The 14,184-nt window shown below is 33.7% G+C and overlaps 1 long non-coding RNA gene across 2 annotated transcripts; it reads right to left on the bottom strand.

Annotated features, from left to right (window-relative positions):
* Nucleotides 1-6,797: 6,797 nt before the first annotated feature.
* LOC122608287 lies at nucleotides 6,798-11,150 on the bottom strand. Of its 2 annotated transcripts, XR_006325199.1 has the most exons (4): nucleotides 10,921-11,150; nucleotides 10,392-10,477; nucleotides 9,548-9,622; nucleotides 6,798-8,825 (listed from the first exon to the last, which is right to left on the bottom strand). It is a non-coding gene; the product is annotated as an uncharacterized LOC122608287 (long non-coding RNA). The 2 variants fall into 2 exon arrangements; XR_006325200.1 differs by lacking the exon at nucleotides 10,392-10,477.
* Between the last annotated feature and the right edge of the window lie 3,034 nt (nucleotides 11,151-14,184).

The raw sequence follows: 14,184 nt of genomic DNA, 5'->3' as shown, positions 1-14,184 counted from the left end.
ATGATGATGATGATGATAAAAGACCACATATACAGTATGTAGTTGTGTGTATGGACCATGAACTGTGTTTTGATGTCTCTCTGATGCTTTCTTTTTCAATTAATACAACGAGATTGGTAAAGTAGGTCTTTTTGATGATTTTAAAAGCCGGCAAAAAATATCACCAATTTGTTCCTTCAAGTATAAAGTCGTTGTATTTCTATCTTAAAAGTTATATAATAAATTAATAAGTAAAAAATCACAATAAATATAAATATAGATATATTTTATAGGGGATGCTAATATAAGGCTGTTAGGTACTTAAGCTAAGGTGTGAAACACTCACATATTATTTTTTTAATCCATTAAATACATGAGGGACAAATATTTATTCATTAATCAAAATCCGGTCTGACTACGGTTCGACCGATCCGACCGGTCCGACCTGTAAAATTTTATGAGACCGGTTCAGTGTCCGGTCCGGTTTTCAAAACATTGATTGTAATATCTCCCCACTCTTCCCCATTCATCACCCATATAAATGGAAAGAGATTCACTCAAGTTGAAACAACTTGATAGGTCAAGTTAGAAGAATCATGGCCCTTGAATTAAAATCAAAGGTCAAGATTCAATGATGATCATTGAACCCTGGCCCTTGATTTTAATCCAAGGGCCATGATTCTTCTAACTTGACTCAAGTTAGTATTGTAACTTGAGGGAATCCTCTTCCATAATAAATACGAAAAAACAAAGATCGGGGCCATGGGTCATGAAAGAGGTTGGCTCCCATCCTCTTTAACTATGTATGGCCAAAGAACTCCTCGCTTTAGTCCGTTCGTGATAGTATATCCTTTGAGCGGTACACAGGACATGTTACACGAAGGTACAGTAGCACGCTATGACATGAAGGTTCTTCGTAACGAAAGTTCCCGCAGAAGATAAAAGGGTTAAGAATTGTTCCCCTATAAGTTCGGGATATGATCTTATCATTTGAGGCTGGTAAATAAGGAAAAGATATTCCTGGTCTAGGGCTTAAGAAAACCCTAGAAGTCTTTACTTTTCTCCCAAGATAAACTCAACCTATAAAAGGAGATTCATAAGACCTTCCAAAGGCATTCATTCATTCATTCACTCGTACAACACATAACACAATTTACCAGATCTAAACCTCATTCGCTAGTACAATCATAATTGGCTAGCGCCTACACACGTTTGATTGGCGTAAAGAGGCACGAACCCTACCTTCAGGAATCACCAAAAAATAACCAAAACACCCATCATCACCCTTTTCAAAACCTAACCTCGTAGTGGTGTACAATCACCCATCGACGTGAAAGTTTAAATTCTTTGTTATTATCTTGTATTTGGTAATGTATTTCTTAAGAACAAGATAGTTCTACCATCTGATAGTAGATTGCTTATGGCCCTAGTGTGTCACTAGGTTAGCATTTATAGAAAAAATGGAGAAGGGGAGTCGGGCAAGTTTTTCCGGTACCTATTGGGTGCGAACCGCATTGCCCAAGTGTGTCTACGAGTTTCTCTTTCTTTCTTTTTTTCTTTTTCTTGTTTCTTTTGTGTTTATTTAGGTGATGAGGAGTGGGGAGGAGTGGGCAAACTCTGAATACTAGATATGACCTCAAATTAACAGGGGCCAAGGTTGGCCAGTGAGACGACGGGGGATAAGCTTCATTATCGAGAGGGAAACAGCCTGGATCCAGCTAAGGCCCGCGGAACATGTTGAATTTATGAGAGTATTCCAATATATTTATATGGCCTCATATCTATGAACCTTTAGGGTCGCACGCGAAGAATGGGGAGAGCTTAGTTGAACTTTATATTTATAACAAATGTACATTGTAAAAGATAATATCTAAAAGTTTCTAAAAATAGTTTTTGGAAAAGTTTCCGAAAACAGATTTGGAAATGACGAGCGGGTCGGAAACGCAAGTCGGGTCGAAAGCGGGATCGGACATCAAGCACCATGAGTCAACCCGAAGTCGACCCATGGGGTTCCACACTAGGACGGCCATGAGAAAAGGAAAAAGGGAAAAAGGATGTTTCCTTGTCCCACATTGATTGGGAGAAGGAAACCTAAGGGTTTTCTATTCTTATAAATAGAGACCTAAAACCCTATTTCAATTTAACTCTCTATTCTCTCTTGTGAAGCATGGGTCGATAATCACCACCCTTTGGTGGAGATTTTTGAGCTAGCTTTTCTAGTTATTTTTAAATATGGTGGGTATTTTGTTATAATGGAAGTTATAGCTAGCACTTAGCTAGGTTCCGTACGAGTCTTTAAAGGAGTTCATACTTTGGGCTCTAGTATGTGACGGAGTTCTTGTTTCCGGGTTTCTACAAAGAGGTTAGTCTTCTTTCATTATTTATTTATTTATTTATTTATTTATTTATTTATTAGTTGGTTATGTTGCATGCATGATAGATCGTAATTAGGGAATTAATTAGTTAATTGTTTTATTAACTTATTCCGCATATATAATTAGTTAGGTTAATTAATTATGGCATAAATAAATTAAACTAGATTAATTTATTTGCTTAATTAATTAATCGTAATTAATTAAGGATGTTCATGTTTTATTAAAAGGTGTTTAACTAAACTTATTCTGGTCAAACTAGGTCTGAAATTCGACATCCCCTTTCCAAGGGGAAGTCGAATTCGAGTTCTACAACCCTTTTAAGGGAAGTTGAGTTCGGGTTAATTAAATTGATTTTTAATTATTTACACTTTAAACCCTAAGTTTTGAATAAACTAATTTGAAGTTTTTTCAAATTGTGAACATTCATAATCGATACAAAGTGTTGTATAGTTAATAAAATCCCAACAGAATGGTGTTACACCTGGTGACCGACGTAACTAGATTAGATTACACATTCTCTTCCATAAATTAAACCAATCCAAATTATTTCAATTAATTTCTTATATTTCCTTGATCCTTTCCATTTCCTTCAAATAATATGATAAATGGATCGATGGAATTCGATAGATAGATAGATAGATAGATAGATAGATAGATAGATAGATAGATAGATAGATAGATAGATAGATAGATAGATAGATAGAGTAATGATTGTTTTTTAAAACTAATCGATGTTTGGTTCGCAGAATTCCATGGAATTTGATAAAATTGGAATCTCAATTCTATTTCGTATCTTGTTTGGTAATGGAATTCAGATTCCATTTAATTACTTATAAAATTAATATAATAACAATTCACCATGTTCAGTGTTGTGAGTGCCAATAATAATTTTGAAGCTTGCCAGTGGATTATAAGCTTAGTAAGAACGAGCTTAAGGTCAATTGGAACAATAGAAATGTTAAAGAGGTAAACACAAGCATAGGAAGGATTTTAATTGTAACCGAAAGATGGTTTTGCTTTAGATTAGTAGAATATTCTGATTTCGTCTAAAACTTTGCTCATTAGTTTTTAAATGCATTTGCTTTTGGTATTCAACACCGCTTGGTAGGAAACTTTTCTCTTAACTATATTTTGTTTTGACAATTTGAGTCTTTGATTCTTTAAGTGCATACTTGCCAAAGGACAAGAAAGGTTTAAGTATGGGGAGGTTTGATAAGCCTCAAATTGTACATGTTTCCCTACACCGAATTGGACGTTTTGTACTAGTTTTATAGCCGTTTATACTTGTTTTGTGGTGCGTTATGGTATTTGCTAGTGGTTTCAGGCCTACAACAGGTATATTGCTCCCAAATGGTAGAAAATAGCTCAGAAGTGGTCCATATGCAATAACGGAAGAAGAACGAAGCTGAAACGGCAACTCCAGGCAAGACCTAGCGGCGCGAGGATGGGAGGTCGCGGCGCGAGTTGAGGGAATTCAAAGTCAGAACTTTGGCTTGACGGAGATAGCGGCGTGAGCTGGTGCTCTGGCAGCGCGATCCAGTGTGTTCAGCCCAGTATCGGCGCGAGGAGAAGATATAGCGGCGCGAGTTTGCTGTTTTTCGGTCAGAAATGCTCAATAACACCTCTAGCGGCGCGACCCGAGTTCCTAGCGGCGCGAGATCGAGCTGACATCACCATTTTCTCTCTCCTGGGGTATAAATACCATCCACCATTCCACCCAAACCCTAGTCTTGGACACTTTAGCTCACACACTTATACTCCAGCCGATTTTCAAGGGTTTTCAAGAGTTTTTCACTACTCCAACATCATTTGAAGACTTGAAGATTAATTTTAGCTATTGTTACTCATTGTAGCTCGATTGTAACTTCGATTTGGATTTATTCTCTATATTTGGTACATTATGTCTTCCTTTCTATTTCAATCTTTAGCTTTTAACATTATGAGTAGCTAAATCTTTATACATCTATGAAGATGAAATGAAACAATTAGTTATGGTTGCATAGTATTTTGAATTCAAGTTGGTTTTACTTAACATTTTGTCAAAGATCTTAATGAAGTGATTTCTTCTCCTTAAATTTGTGTTCTTGGTGATATTTGTGTTCTTAAATTTGTGTTCTGAAACGCAAAGTGACAACTCGGTCAAAAACCAAACTTTCTCTTGATTTACATTTTTACAACCTTAAGTACAACATTCAGTCCTTGTGTTCGATCCTGGTCTTACCAATTAACTATATTACATACGAACGGGTACACTGCCCGTAAGTGTGTGGTAGTCAGTAAGCGGTGGATCTTGTTATAAATTATTAAACTCGATTTCACATATCGGCTTCCTCCACATCAAAGTTTATTTCTATCTCCAAATAATTTTCTATGTGCCCTAATTTTTGACTAGGTCGTTTTTCCCCAAAGTTGTCCCATCTAAATCGATGCAATCAACTCGCCATTGTCAGCTAGGTTTCCAAAGAAGATTTGCCTGGTCGTGGTTTCATTTATGTATTTAGGTGTGTTTGAAGTGTATTTTTTTAATTTATCCACCAGTGGAATTTTGAAAAAAAAATTGGATAAATTATTGAAGCTTTTTCCCGAATTTGTTGTATTCTTTTTTTTTTTTTTTTTTTTTGGGGGGGGGGGGGGGGGGGGGAGGGGGGGGGGGGGGTTGATTAAAAAAACGGAGATAGATGTGTTTGATGTAATGCTCCTCATAGGGTTTGAACCTATACAAAATTAATTGTTACACTTTGGATCCATCAAAAACACTTCAGTTGGCTAAAGAGTGTGAGTGTTCTTAGTGGATACTTAAGTTCATGGTTTTCTTTAAAGCCTAATCAACATATATGAGGCCCTTATGGTTCTGAATTGTACGCAACTGCTACCATTGTTAAGACTACTTCAAACTTTACTTTAGTAAAACACTTGGATATAGTTAGTTTGCATTTGTGCAGGATGTTTGTATCTACTCATGATTGAGTCCGCCTTTCAACATTTAGATTTTCTTACAGGGTAACTATTATTGATCATCGTTCTTCAAATATGTAATTTAGTTGATCCGTCGCGAAGCGTGAGTTGAGAATAACTAGTTTAAAAATATTACGCAATTCGTTACTATTTAATAAACACATTTTCTTGATAAAAAATAACTTTGATTTATAAGGTTATTATTATTTTATAGGTTTTAGGTAAAATAAAACAAGTATTAAAGTAATAAAAGAAATAAAACAATAGGTTTCTCTTCCCTGAAGATCACCGTGCATCATGAAAATCATCGTGTATCAATTGCTTCGTGAATCTTCGTGCATCAATTTAACAATGATCCAAGAGTCAATATCTTGTCTTATTTGTTTTACTTTAATACTTCTTTTACGATACCCAACCACTTATTTTATATAAATAATTGTTCAATCTTATTTTATAAAGCGTAATATCACATGTGTTATCGTCTTTACGGAATATGGACGAACCATAAATAGGGTATACGGGTGGTGGGATCAATTAATTACAAGTTTTAAATTTTGCGTTTGTAAATATTTGAGTTTTCTTGTAGGTTGAAATATGAATCAATCTTGGTAGGAGGTAGTATAATTTATTTCATGTTATCAATTATGACTTTAAATGACGAATTATATTAATAACAGGCAAAAGTGCTTGTATTTGCAGGGAATAACAAAATCGTGTTATTATCTTTACTTTTTTACTCAATAGGTAAAAATGTAATTAGACAATTCTTTTGTTTCATTTCATTTTTTTTTTCATTTTTATTTTCAAAAAATACTCAAAATTTCGTATTATTTTAAAATATTTTAACAGCCTTTATTGTTTAGTTTAATTAAGGGTGAAAATGAAAGTGGATAAAAGAGAAAAATCACATAAGCCATTTTTAAGTTATATATATATATATATAGCTACCATAACTAAGAAAAAAAATTAATTTCAAGATAATCTTGACCATTGAAAATATAAAAGTAATCAATCTAAGCCATTAAAATTAAAAAAAAAAAAGTCATAATCAATGTTTAGTACCTGGTGGAGTTACATACCCACAATTACTACATATGCCTACTACATAGTCCACGTGAATTCATAAACACATAAGAGTCAAATTCAAATTTTACTTATATATGGAAACTATATTTTGGCTTACAAATTGGAATTGCAAAAACGCGTATACACAAAGCCAGGCAACCTATTATACTTTTGCTAATCTATTATACATACTAGAGTGCAGTCTCGTGCGATGCACGGCGAGCTAAGTCTATGTGTTTCATGACTTTGATAAAGTTGATAAAGTTTTGTGATCATCGGGTTGACGTTAGTGTAGTAGTTTATCTAATCTTTGCTTAGTGAAAGTACAGTCGATAGGCAGAAAGTGATCACAGTGTGTAGTATTAATGCATGGTGGCAAATTGCAAGAAGTTGTCCTTTAATGATAGACTAATGGAGTTGTCCTTCGACGATAACTGAGGTGTCCCTCAACAGTAATAAACCATGTCATAGAAATTGTTTGCAAATTAATACAAGTTAATTTTATCACCACACATCGTTTGGTTTCATCTAAAGATCTAGCAAATTTGCAGGAAGATTTTATGATCCTAAAAGACAACCCTAGTGTCACCTGATCGGTGGTCTGGTCCAACACCCAACCCGTTTAATGCCTTGATCACCCTCATTTGGCTTCCATTTGGATTCAATCTCTCATTTTTCCTTGTTTCCTTAAATTTTCCATTGCCTGATCAAAATTCAACGTTACACTTATGGTATGCTTGGAATGAAGCAGGTAATTGCTGGAACGCTCCTCCCCCATCCCTCCGGAACCAGAAAACCCATATATCTCAACCACCGTACAACTCTTGAGCTTGCGGAAGAAGATGATTCTTATAACTCATGATATTGGATCCAATATTCGTACAATAAAAGAACCGTGCAAAGCTTCTTGTAACTTTGAAACGTCGAATCTGACTCTTTGAAGTTCTAATTAAAAGGACTACCAACATTTACAAACCACTATTCCAGGCACTTCCGTACATCAGCCCGTTCCTTCCATGAGTGTATTTTACTCTTTTCTTGCTGATGAAGGAGATTCGCTGCCCGAGATGTCGATCCCTCAATGATAGGCCAACTGTTTAAATCTGTAAACAAATACATATGTAGCAGGAAACTGGATAGACAAAAAATATATTAATGATAATAAGTGAAAAGATATTACCTTAATGATGTTGCTAATTGTTGTCACTTATGCTTTGTTTGAAAAGGTACAAAAGAGAAAAGACTCTGATTTTCTAGTGTTGGAGTTGGCAATGGTTGAGGTTTGGAAACAATACTAAATTTGATAGTTTAGTTTGTTGGTTTCACTGGTCCGAACTCACACACGCAACACTAATATGTATGAAAATATAAATACGCAGAGAAAAGGGGAATAATATGGAAAATTTTGGTATCTTTCAATACACAAATGAGGCTATAAATAGGCTAACAAAAAAAAGGAATCATATGCTAGCTTATAACAAACATAAATATTACAACCCACCTTTTTTAACCAATGTAGACTTCACCTCAACATGTACCTCAACTCCATGTTCAGCTCCTAATTTTCAGGCCAACGATGACTCCTTCCAAACTCATGTATCCGTACCCAATTATCCATGGGTGAAACTTGTAATTGGCCCGTGAGCAAACTCGACCCACCAAGATTAACCCAAGAATTTACCCCCATCATCTTGATGTTGTTTCTTGCTAAACCTACTTGATCTTTCTTGATTCGAACTCTCTTGCTTGTTTCGAATCTCCTTGATACTTCTCTTACTCTTACAGTTTAGATATCAAACCTTCATGCTTGTTATCTTGCAATCATCTTTCCGTTCTTAGATTTCTCACATCAAACCTTCATGCTTATTATCTTGCAACTATCTTCCAGTTCCTCCTAAATTTCTCAGATCATGAATCCATGGAGGTTAAATATTTAGAAGCTGCGAGCCATACATGACCAGTCACTTACTACACAGACGTCGTAATTCAGTTCTTGTTCTCGGTCTTTCTTACTACCTGAACGATCTTCTTTTCTAAAGCGTCTTTTCTCTCTCTTTCTGGTCAGCATCTTTCTTTCTTTCAGGTTGTCCAATTTTTTTTCTTCTTTCTAATCGACTCAAGTTCTTTCTATCTTGTGGCTTGCTACTTTCTTCCTTTATTGCAATACCACTGGTCTTTTTCTTTAAGCTGATTTGGACCAGCCAACTTTATCCTTCTCAAGTCTGAAATTGTGATTTCTTTACTTTTTGGTCTTTCTTTACAACTTGCTTACAACAACATATCACCTGCAACTTTCTTCACTTTTGGCAAACCGATTTAGACCAAACTGTTTTCTTGTCGATGATCACAGAATGACCAGCCTTCTGATTCTTTCTACTAATCACATACTCCGATGAGCCATGGGGCTGCTCTCTCTTCTCGCCACCAACTCTTAAACTGCCTTCTTTTAAGCTTTGCTCAAACACCAAATGTTAGTTTCACAACGCCAAACTCACACACTCAACACACTAATATGTATGAAAATATAAATATGCAGAGAAAATGAAAATAGTATGCGAAAACTTGGTATCTTTCATTAAAACTATGAGGCTATAAATAGCCTAACAAAAGCAAATGCGGGGACTAATAAACATGTTAAAATACTATTAACTTCTCTAAAGAACCAAACAAACAAACAACCCACCCCTTTTACCAACGTATACTTCACCTCAACTCCATGTTCAACATCCTACTTTTCTAGTCAACCAATACTCCATCCAAACTCATGTATCTGTACCCAATTATCCTTGAATGAAACCCGTACTTGACCCGTGAAAAACTTGAGCATCAAGATTACCCCATTGTGCATTGAAATACATTTTAACTGATAGGTCCAGTTAACTGTAAGTTATTTCTTCAAAGCAAAAAATGTTGGAAAGGCCGTTGTCATAAACTCACTATAACTAAGCTAACAATGCCTCGAAACACAAGAAACTTCTTCATGATGGTGTCGAATATAAATCTCATTACGAATGTATATCAAGTGGCCTGGTAAAAGTGATGATGCTAAAAAAAAATGCAAAGATGTGACAACAGCCAACATCGACCCATTCATAAGTAGGTGGGAAAGCTGGTAATTTAACATATTAAACTTAAGAAAGTAACATATGAGGTTCTAAATCTAAGATAATTACCAGATCTTTAATATCCTTTTTTTCAAATCCACAAACGCAAAAGTTACCATTGTCAGCAAACATTAGTGCACCAGCCTGTAAAAAATATAACAATCATTTTACATTATCTAGGGAGAAAGGGTAGAAAATATTGGCTCACAGTTCCTATTTAAATTAAGATATGCAATATCAGTTTTGCTGCTAGACAAATGAGAAAGCCACATTAACTGATATCATTGTTTAGTATAAGTTCACAAACATATTAGAATGAAGTAAGCAAACATGTCTACAAAATAACAACATGAAGGGGAAAAATGAGAAAGAACACTGCATATTAAACATAAATGTAGCAACCGTTTTCAGTAAAATAATATGTAGGGAACCTTTAATTCATCCCTTTTAAAGTAAGCAATGTTTTGAAAGCTCTAGCCTTTAATTCATGAACATTACGGCTAAAACTTAAAGCATGTAAAACTATAGTTTGTAACAAAAAACATTTCTTTCATTTGAAACCCATTGAGTGTTGAGGTGAAACAAACTTACTTTCAATGCCGACCTTATAGCTAGAAACATGTTGATTTTTGAAGTCATGAGTAATGTTCAGAGTTAAGTAATACGAAAATGGATATTTATCGACAAATAGGTTTGAACCGCTAGATTCTTTGTAAGTTAATTCATGGCAACAAAACTAAAAAATTACGATTTATTTAATTTAGTAGTCAAATAAGCAAAATAAGGACTTCTAAGTATATAGATACAACATTTTATGTCTATGAAGTCATTAATTGTTAAAAATCTTGATGCAACACAACTATATAAGTGAGCAAAAAGTAAAATCCGCATGTAAGTTGAGGTACGTGCATACCATGAAACAACAACAAACAAATCATACATCATAATCCGTGCATCCCCAATGCAAGACTGACACATTATTTTTCCACAGGAAGATACCTACAACAATCATTTGCAGATACTTAACATCAAGTTAAATAGGGGTAATATGAAGCATATGTTAAACTAATAAGTCAAACATGAGAGACTACATAGGTTAATGCCAGTCCAAGATTATGCTGTAACATGTTCTTCTAACAACATCAGACCCATTTCACATAGTCTTATAGACATACGAACACAAAAAAGAACAACATTTCTCGAAGCTTTTTTTTGTTTGATCCATATTATAGCATCTAAACTTTTTAAGCCAACACAGGAAATTGCGGAAGCTATACAAATTATACATCACTGTCATATATTGGGATCAATCAACTTCTCTAATTTCACATTATTTTCACAAAGAAACAAACCAAAATTATTATAATAGACATTAATATATATATATATATACACACACACAATATGCGAAATAAATGAAAAAGGGGTTAAAAATCACTAACCTGATTGTTTGAATGCAACAGGGCGTAGGAGCCGAAGAAGATGGAATAGGTTTGCATCATCAGATTGCGGAATTATAAGAGGCAGAAGATGGGGGTTTGGAAGAGGAGCAGGGAAGATATATTGAAAAAGGAAAGGCAAAAGACTCGGTTTAATGCATCGGAAGATATTTCAAGACGATAGGCAAAAGGCTCAGTTTAATGCATCGGAAGATATGTCAAGTGGGCTCTAATTTTTGGGTTGCATACAAATAATAATGAGTAATTGTTTAGTGCTTAATTTAACATACTACACACAATTACACAAAATTAAAGAAAATATATAATAAACTTATTAATGAACCTCTTAAATTTCATCATATTTAAATGCTAATGAAACAACTTTTATTTAACTTATATAAATATATAGAATGATAGATATGTATATTTATTACTCCATAACTAAACAAAACTAAGGAAGCAACTATGATCCAACTTTAAAATATATATAGATAGATATAGATTAGATATAACTCAAGTTAATAAAAAATCGGTTAATATATCTATACATATAACCTTCAAAAAAAATTTATAGTAAATACAGCAACCATAAGAAGTAAGAAGGCATCATAAGCATATAGAACAATCATAACATAAAATTAATTAATACCGTTAACACAAAAAACTTTTCACCACCCAAAACTAACAAAAAAATTGGTTATAACTCTAGCACAATGCATGAAGAACCATATTAACATCACCATTAATACACAATCATAAAATCTCTCATAAATCATTACATTATCACATGAACATAAGCATCATAAGCATAAAGCACCATCATTAATACAAAATCATAAATTCACTCATAAATCTTTTTATTCCATCAAATTTGTGCTAACTAAGTAACTATAACTCAACTTTATATAGATACTAGAGTGAAGACCCGTGCGATGCACGGTTTGAATTTTATATTTTTGTCAAACGCTATATTAACGAACGTGGTTTCATCTTATAAACACAAATATAAAACTTGGAAGGCGTTGTCTTGGAACGGTATATTTACTCAGTCCACCGCACCCTAAACGGTTTAAAATCAAACTACAATTACCAGGTAGTCAAAGGAAGGGGCTGTCTTGGAACTGTTAAAACTATTGGTGCCAATATGATCACAGCAGTGGATTTATTCGCTTATGATTTCAAGTATCATCAATGCATCCCAACTTGGAAAACTTGTCAATATTATCATCAAATCATAAAATACAATTATATTCAATCCTAACACACAACTAAATTACAGTACTCCCTTATAAGAACAATACAAAAAGGGCATTTTCTTATGTAGTGTCTCAGTCTGGGCCCATTTTTACCCGCTACCCAACACGACCCAAACTCTCCCATTTTACAGCCTCTAACCTAAACAGTTAGCAATATAAACACATTCAACTCGTTGCCCACCCGACCCGACTCACACACTTTACAGCCTCAAACCAAAACATAAGTAATAATGCAACCGTTTAAATCCATTGACCTATAGAACCAACTTGCCCATCTTACAACCTCTAGACTAAATATCAAAAAAATAAATATAAATGAACCCATTTCAACCCATTGACCAAACTCAACCAAAAAATTTCCTAATTTACCACCTCTAACCTATACTTTATTTGAAAAAGGAAAACCTGGATATTAAAAACGTGTTGATTATTATTTTCATTAGAAGTCAACCAATGATATATATCCAACACGTGTTGATCATTTTCTTCCTTTAAATTATTTATCCCTTTCAATGGGAAACAAAAGCTTCGATTGGAGTTGAAACCTGTTGCACGATCAGATAAATAAATTAGAGTTATAGCTAATTAAACGATAACTGAAGACAATAAGATTCCTCGAGCCAATTTGTTTTGTAATGAAAAGGATAACGTGAAAAGAGAGATATATAGAGGAGTGGATGATAGTTTCTAAATACCTATCATCTTGAATTGAAGTTAATGCTTTTACATCCTCAAACACTCTCTATACCCTGAAATAAGAATATTGGTTAAAGACAAACAAATATACAAATGCATATAAATCATTATCAAAGAATATGACTAACATAATACCAAGAATTCAGAAACCACTCTTCTAGGCATTTCATCAAACTCTTAAAGTGTAACCTTATAATATGGCACAACAAAAGCATTAAAAAGAAAAAAAACTCATAATTTTTAAGTACCTAAATTAGAAAAGAAGAGATGAAATAGAAACAGAGGAGTTTCAATCCAAAATTTTCATTCATTTTTCAATTTATAATAAATCAAAAAAATGGTCATAACCAAAAAGTAATGGTCATAAACCGTATCTGTTCTTCACCTTATAGAGATGGATTGAAAGAACTGGTATGATAGTTTTTGAAAGAAATTTTTGAGTAATAATAGTGGGAAATTGAATGGGTTAGTGTGATGGCATCAACATTATAATTATTATTTGTTTGTATTTTTCAATTACATAAATGAAAGGGTGGAGGCTGGGTTTATTTTTATAAAACCGATTAGAATCTTTTAGGTTGGGCTGATGAATTATAAGGAATATCAAAAGGTTATAGTTAATGACTTAAATCATTTACTTGTACTATTATTTTCATACTAATACCAAATTACCAATATCAAAATGGTTAAATTATAGATTATTAATCCTTAATACTCCTTTATATATATAATTAAGTAATTAACTAACCTCATTTAGTACCCTAATGAATGAAGTGCCAAAAAACATCAGGCCTTCAACTTTATATTATAATAGATATAGATACATATCAATAAATATATTAGTTGCCAATTAACTATCTAATAAAAAAAATGTAATTAATGATAATTATGTAATTAATTGTAACATTCGTGACTTTTGACCTTAATTGACTTGTAATTAAACGTAATTAAGTGAGAACGACTTTGTGAATATATATGAATTATTGAACGTTTTGACATGTTTTAACATAACGTTGGGTTTAAATGTGTTTACGGGTTCGTTTTGGCGTTTAAATGATTAACGAATAGCTATTGGTCGAAATTAGCAGAGCGGGAGCCACTTTTGGACCTCTCTAGGCCGACCCCCCAACCCCCACCTCACACCCTCCACTCATTCATTTCTCCATATCTCCCTCTCACTTACTTCCTTTTCTTTTTCTTCATCTACCAAAAGAACCCCAACACTAACAACACAAGATTTGCAAGGATTTATTGTGAATTTATGATGGGGTTCTTTTGGTAGATGAAGAAGAAGAAAAGGAAGTAAGTGAGAGGG

Source organism: Erigeron canadensis, chromosome 7 (genome assembly GCF_010389155.1).
Source record: "Erigeron canadensis isolate Cc75 chromosome 7, C_canadensis_v1, whole genome shotgun sequence".
NCBI lineage: Eukaryota > Viridiplantae > Streptophyta > Magnoliopsida > Asterales > Asteraceae > Erigeron > Erigeron canadensis.
Note: the sequence above shows the minus strand (reverse complement) of the source record. Positions and strands in the feature narration are given on the sequence as shown.